This window comes from Phoca vitulina, unplaced genomic scaffold (assembly GCF_004348235.1).
Source record: "Phoca vitulina isolate PV1807 unplaced genomic scaffold, GSC_HSeal_1.0 scaffold6, whole genome shotgun sequence".
NCBI lineage: Eukaryota > Metazoa > Chordata > Mammalia > Carnivora > Phocidae > Phoca > Phoca vitulina.
The window spans coordinates 38,597,417-38,605,226 of NW_022589709.1; positions in this window are offsets into that span (position 1 = coordinate 38,597,417).

A 7,810-nucleotide genomic window follows, 5' to 3' on the forward strand; every position below is an offset into this window, starting at 1 on the left:
ATTAATTAGATGTTTTCCTTGATTATAAATATAAGTAAGTGTCATGTATTTTCCTCTTGCTTTCTATTTCTTTTGAGTAATGAGATGTTTAGATTTTTTTAAGTCTTTATGCATTTACAATTTACAGAAATTTTCTCTTGATATGCATTCATGCTCACCAAACAACAATGTTATAACTTTATCTAACATGTATCTGCCTTCGAGAAGAAAATTCAGTTAGAGGCTTATAAAATTATCCAATATATTTTTCTCACTGGAAATTAAGAGGCATTCTGGAGACTTCTGTTTCTGGGACAGATGATACAGCAGGCACTGCATTTACTCTCTCATGTGAAACAACGAAAATTATGGACAAAATATACGAAGCAACAGCACTTAAGACATTGGCATTCAGGCCAAAAAGGACAGTGAATGTGAAAAGATGGGGGAAAAGGGAAATGAGCCCTGCTATTTCTCTAACTTACTGCCTGGAGGAAGGTTCTAGGCTGAAACTTCAAGCAGATAAATTACATGCAATTGGAATCCCTGAAAGGTGTGTAGGGTGTTGGGGGTGAAAAGATGTAAGTAATGTAGTAATAATGGCTGAATTTTTTCCAAATGTGATGAAAATTGTATCACTAGGCTAAGATGTTCAGCCAGTCCCAAACACATTAAAGATGAAGAAAACTACACAAGACTCCTCATAATCAAATGGCTTAAAACCAGGGATAAAGAGAAAATTTTATAAGTAGCCAGAGCAAAATACGCCTAACATACAGAGGAACAAAGGTGAGGATGGCAACATAAGTCTTGTCAGAAACAATGACGCCAAAAGACAGCGAAGCAACATCTTTAAGTAGTTGGGGTGATGAGGGAGGGGGAAGGGAAGATTTGGCCTATAATTTTTTAACCAGTCAAGATTTCTTCCAAATATGAAGGTGAAACCATGACTTTTTTCAGATATGGAACATTTGAAAGAGCTCTTCATCACCAAATCAGCACTGTAATAAACGTTAAAGGAAGTCCTTCAAGCAGAAGCAAAATAATACCAGATTGAAAACTAGGTAAACACACACAAAAAATAAGGCCATAAGAAATTGTAACTGTGTAGCTCAATTTAAATTATTTTTATTATTTAAATCTTTTTCAAAGATAGTTGACTGTTTAAATCAAAAATAAGGACAATGCACTTGGGGGTCTAATAGCATATATGGATATAAAATGCATGGCGGCAGCAACACAAAGGTCAGGAAAGTATAAATAAGTTATTTTAAAATCCTTTTACTACACATGAAATAGTATATTACCTGAAAGTAGAATGTGATGAGTTAAAGATATGTACTATTAATACTAAAGCAATCACTCAAATAACACAACAAACAGTGCTATAACTATTCTGTTTCTTGAGTGACTGTGTTAGCACACATAAACACTAAAATATTGGTTCACTAAAATGAGCCAAAAGGAGATCAAATAAATCATAAAAGATAATTAATGCAAAAGAAGACAGAAAACAAGGGAATAACAAAGAACAGATGGGACAAAAAGAAATACAAGATAGATTAAAATCCAACCATATCACTAATCACATTAAATATAAACATTAAAAGCCCACTTAAAAGGCAGACACTGTGAGATCAGTGAAAAAGACAAAACCTAAGTACATGATACCTACAAGAAATGCACATCAATGTCTTTTCTGTCTCTGCTAACAGTATTTTTCCTTGTCTTTGCCTTTAAGTGTGTTTTAGTATGATGTGCTTAAGAACTGTTTTTTTGTGTGTATTTATCCTGCTTGGTATTTATAGAGCTCTTTGTATCTTTCGTTTAGTGATTTTAGTCAGTTTTGTGTGTGTGTGTGACATATTTGTGTCTATATAATACAGAAATTTATAAACTATATGTACATTTATAAAACTACATATATCTAACATTTATGAAAAAGATTAATATTAAGAAAAGTGAGCTAAACTTGATTATTTTGCTCCTAAAGAAAGATTGACTAAAAAATTATTTTTATTTTTAAGTAAGATGAAAAACCATTCTTGTGCCTACAATAGACCACATACCGTATCTTATTAGGGATGACATACCTTGTATGACCTTCTTTGAGAAGGTAAAAATTATGTGTTTTTTTTTTAGCAAAGTGAAAACTAAAGTTATTTCTAACTACACTACTGACTTGTATTCAATTTATATATTTTATAGGAAAGAGAAATAACACAAAAAGAGAAGGGTAACATAATGGCCTAAAAAAAAACAAAACAAAGAAAAATATCATTCTCTATTAAAATGATCATTGAAAATTAATATCAGATCATTATATCTGCAACTTACTGATCATACTAATGTACCATGAACTATAAAAATAATTGTTATGCAGAGCTTCCCTGAGACCTGAAATTTATTATTTCAAGGTTTCTGCTGGGATAAAAATCCTGAAAAAGTCTGTTCTACATACTACAATATTCATATTTAATTCACTACCTTCTAATGTTAGTTATGTCTTTTATCACCTCCCAGAAAGTTATATGACTCTGGAAGACTTTTACTCCATGTACCTATCCCACATTTTGTGTTACTGTAGTGTTGTGTTTTTACATAAAATTTAGACTCCATAAGAAGCTTTTGCCATTTTTTGCATAGTGAATATTCATTCATATGGACTCGCATGTTTGCCCTTGCAGGGGCTCTCCATTTCTTCATGCGTATTTGTATTTCCATCTCCCAGCATTTTCCTTAACCAAAAAAAAAAAAAAAAAGCCTCTTAGTATTTTTCAATGTCTAAAATTGAATTTGTGTTTTAAAAGTTCACCCTTTTTTATCAGGAAAGATTTCATTGCATCTTCACTTATGTAGGATAGTTTTACTAATTTGTAAAATTCCAAGTAGATAGTTGTCTTCTTGAAACACTTTAAAGGTGCCATTCCACTGTTTTCTGGTTTCTTCCATTTCTGTTGAAAAGGTAATCCTAAGTTTTATTTTTACTCCCATGAAATTTATGCTATTTATTCTCTCTGCTAATAATATATTTTCCTTGTTTCTCTGACTCAGGGTTAGGTTGCAGGTTTTGTAAGGTTGATTTTCTTCCTCTAATTCATAACTGTGACTAGAACATAGCCCTTCAGGTCCAAGAGCCTAGGTCATTCTGCAATGCTCTTCCTCCTTGGTAATTCTTTATTATTTGTCTTCTTGGAATTTTGAAATTGCCGAAAATTGCCTCCTCTCTGCTTTTTAGGTGCTTTCTGCTTTCTTCCTATCCTGTGGAGCTCAGAAGTTCCACAAATACCTCAAGAGAGAAGACTGATGAACATTGCACACTTGGCTCTATCTGCCATTTACCCAGGACCTTGCTCCCTCAAGTCCTGATTGCTTTGGCAGCCCTGAACCCCCAATGTTTTGTCTTTCCACATCTATGAGATTGTCCAAAACTCTTTTGGATTCTCTTCTTCAAATGACTCTCACTTCTTTGCCTGACTCTAATCTTTCATTCTTCTTTGGAAAGCTTATTCACAAGAAATAGAATAGAACATGATCATTATTTAGTTCTCTCGATCTTTCTTTTCCTCTGGTTTAAATTAACCATGTAGCAATGTGTTCTTCCTTAGCCATAGTTGAATATATACAATTTTTCTTTATTATTTGTACACAGACTAAATACTTTTTTAAAACTCATAGCACTTGCCACAATACTCCCTTTAGAGACCCCAGTTGTTCCAATTCTTCATAAGCGTTTGCAAATATATATATGCACACACTTATATAAACACAGGCACACACACGTATCTGAATCACAGTTTTAGTTTGTTTTTATCCATCAACTTCATCCATTTATATTAAAGCCAACTGAATGTAAACTATGACTGTTCTCTCCATTTCTCTCTCTCATATTCTCGCGATTGACTTAGGGCCTTACTGATCTCCTGAAATTGCCCTCACAAAAGTAATGAATGACCTTTTCATCACTAGATAAATGAGAATCTACTTTTTTCATATTTTTAGTATCTTTTCAATATCCACATGGTTAATATTTATTCCCTTATGAATTCCCTAACATTTCTGGGTTTCTGAGGCTCTATTGAATCTTGGTTCTTTTAAAGCAGTCAAAATCTGGTGCAGTTTTTCTCTTGATAATTCCTACTTCAGCTCTTAGACTATATAAAGTTAAAATAAATGCTATATAGACTTAAAATCTATTGAAGATCTTTATCTTAACCTATTTATTTCTATATCTCAATAGCATTTTGTGCATTGCAGGTATTTAATTAGTAAATTTCATTAAATGAAAACAATGAATCATTAAAAATTTGAGTGTCCCCTATGTACAAAATAGTTACAGAATAAAAAATTTCTACTTAGCAACAATTTCTCTCAAATGTTGAAGATATTGAACTTGTGAGTAGCATAATCAGAAATGTGTTTTTGAAAAATCAATTGAAGGCTCACATGTGGTTAGATGAACTTAGAAAGTTAAGACATGTTGAATGTATTCTTACCCAGGCTGAACTTTTTCTTAAAAATAAGAAGTTGTTTTTATATTCATTCAATTATATAATTGAATGAATCATCTTGAGACTTTCCAATCCATATTTATTATTTTTAAAATAATGCAATAATCTGAGAGACACACATTTCAGAGAGTAAAAGGAAAAAGAGAGGGAAGAAAGGTCCTTATTTCATAGGGCTTATTAAAATCTAGTTGGAGAACCAAAAAGAAATACTATGCAGAAAAATATAGTTTTGAACTAGAAGTATCATAAAACTTCCATGCTATTAAATAAATATGTTGTATTATTAAGGGGCGCCTGGGTGGCTCAGTCGTTAAGCGTCTGCCTTCGGCTCAGGTCATGGTCCCAGGGTCCTGGGATCGAGCCCCACATCGGGCTCCCTGCTGAGCGGGAAGCCTGCTTCTCCCTCTCCCACTCCCCCTGCTTGTGTTCCCTCTCTCGCTGTGTCTCTCTTTGTCAAATAAATAAATAAAAATTAAAAAAAAAAATATGTTGTATTATTTAGAATGAGCCACCTGATGTTTGAGGCAGAGCAGAAGTAAAGTACAGATTTGAACTCCACAGCATTAAGACTCATGAGTTCAAAACAGAATTATGGCTTTTAAGTAACTATCACTTATTTTTGAAGCAGTTGTGCTTTCTTTTCAGATTAAATAATTCTATAATTTTGGGGCACCTGGGTGGCTCAGTCATTAAGCGTCTGCCTTCGGCTCAGGTCATGAGCCTGGGGTCCTGGGATCGAGCCCCATATCAGGCTCCCTGCTCAGCCAGGAGCCTGCTTCTCCCTCTCCCACTCTCCCTGCTTGTGTTCCCTCTCTCACTGTGTATCTCTCTGTCAAATAAATAAATAAAATCTTTAAAAAAATAATAATATTTTATAATTTCTATAATTTCAATATTTTCTGTGAATGAATTCTCAAAAAAAGATAACATGGGGTAAGTAACAAATTAATACTGTAGACAATAAATCTTTTTTTCTAGTAGGAAAGTCTCTTTCCAAGGAGTAGAATCAGAGAATTTATGAAGTAGATGGGATTTGGGTTACATCTTAAATTATTTTTACAGGCAAAGATATGTGAAGACCAAAATTCACATATAAGAAAGCTCAAATACTGCCATGTCTAGAGAGTGCTTCCTTCTGATTGGATTTCAAGATTTATGAGTTAGTGTCAGATTGAAGAGAACCTTGGAAGCTACATTCAGGAGTTTATGATAACATAAGAAAACTTTAAAATCTTGAAGGAAGGGAGGGATGGCACATGATAAAATACAAATTGGAGACAATAGTCAACAAGTGATATAAACAAAATAAATTAGATTTCTAAAATAATCTTATCTAAAATTCTTTTTGATACATTATTACCCCATTATGCTTCTTTTCTAGCCCAAACTTCTACCCAGTAGCCAAGAGCTGGGCACAAGGCACTTCCCTGGAAAGCTTTCACCAACTAGCTCTACTTCCAAGCTGGAAGAGCTTCAGTTCCCCTACCATGTGCTCTGATCACCTTGCACTTCCCCAGCCATGTGCCAATTCACTGTGAGATATTATTAAGACTTACTGAATTGCCTGCTTTCCTCACTAAACCAAAAGCTCTATGAAGACCATCAGGTTCTTTATTCCATTCCCAGCATGACTCACACTGGGTAGGTGTGTATTATTCTTTTAAGTTAGAGATCTTGTCATTGGGTAAGGTCAAAAAGCTCTGAGGGTAATCTGGTGTGTGGCTATGGATGGGCCCATTATCCCTCACGGAGGAGTTGAACAAGAAAGTCACTATCCCTCACCACAGCTAGAATATCTGCCTAGAGCTCCAACATAGTGGTGCTGTGCCCGGTTTCTTTCCTGGAATTTTTCCTCCCCTAGCATACTTGATTTATGTTTTAAAATGAGCTGTGCTGTTAATTATTGAGCATTTGCAGAATATTATGCACTTACAGAGTACTTACCCTGTAAATTATTTTCATTCACACAAAGAAAGATGATATTCATGATATAGCCATTTTTTAGGTTTGGAAAATCTCAGTAAAAAGATTGCTATCCTATCACACAGCTAGGCAGAAAATCAGCCATTTATTTGTATCTTCCTGTGAAACAGAATATTACTCTGGAAGTCAGAGTTATTAATTCCATTCTATTGCTTCTGTACAGCCTCAGAAAGGCCTTTCTTAGTCTATGAAAATAAGCAAGAGATAAAGGTGTGCCTTTCCTGAAACACAGGCTAAATAGAAAGATCAAAACTTCCCCATTCAGGTAGGTAAGCAGAGTCTTGAACTAATAATAAATATTGAAACAATAATTATACAATACAGATACTAGTGAGAAATATATGCTCTAGTATTATAAACTTTCACTTGAACTTTTTAAAAAGACTTTTGTTCATGGGGCGCCTGGGTGGCTCAGTTGTTAAGCATCTGACTTCCGCTCGGATCATGATCCCGGGGTCCTGGGATTGAGCCCCGCATCGGGCTCCCTGCTCAGCGGGGAACCTGCTTCTCCCTCTCCCACTCCCCCTGCTTGTGTTCCCTCTCTCACTGTGTCTCTCTCTGTCAAATAAATAAATAAAATCTTAAAAAAAAAGACTTTTGTTCACATTTTATATTTACCATGACACTTTCCGGTAGATTGTATTTATAAAATAAACCCACCAAAAAACTTTAAGCTGTCCTGAACCTTGACTTTACACCCACTTGATCAAAAAAGTTATTTCTAAGCTATTATGTAATATGTTCCAGAAAAACAAGTCTACTGTCCTTCCATTCCCCAAATATATATATAATGTATATTATTTATACTTACTATAAATGTATTATATATTATATAATACTATATATTATATATTTATACTATAATATGCTCATTATAATATATATTATATTATTAATATGAGATTATATATTATAAATTTATATAACTTTACTGTATTTTTTTATATTATATATATCTTATATACACACACATACATGTATAAAACATTGGAACTTACAAAATAAAAACTTTTATTGATCCATAAAATCAGATCTCCAGGACTGTTTTTCATGCATAAATTACTGTTTTTTAATCTGTATTTTTTATATGTGTTCAAAAATTTAATGATGTATATGTCTGTCAGTGTAAGTATTGTGTCTCATTATTTCAAGTTACTTAACTTGCATTGTACAGATTTCCCCTTACAAATGATTTGAATAATGAGGTTAACACTTCACAAAATCAATTCAGTTTGTTATGTATTTAAGAAATAAACCAATCATCAAAAAATAAATAAGTCACTTACTTTAAAACAAAATAAAAACATGTCTGCCTGGTGACTATCAAAATCTATTAT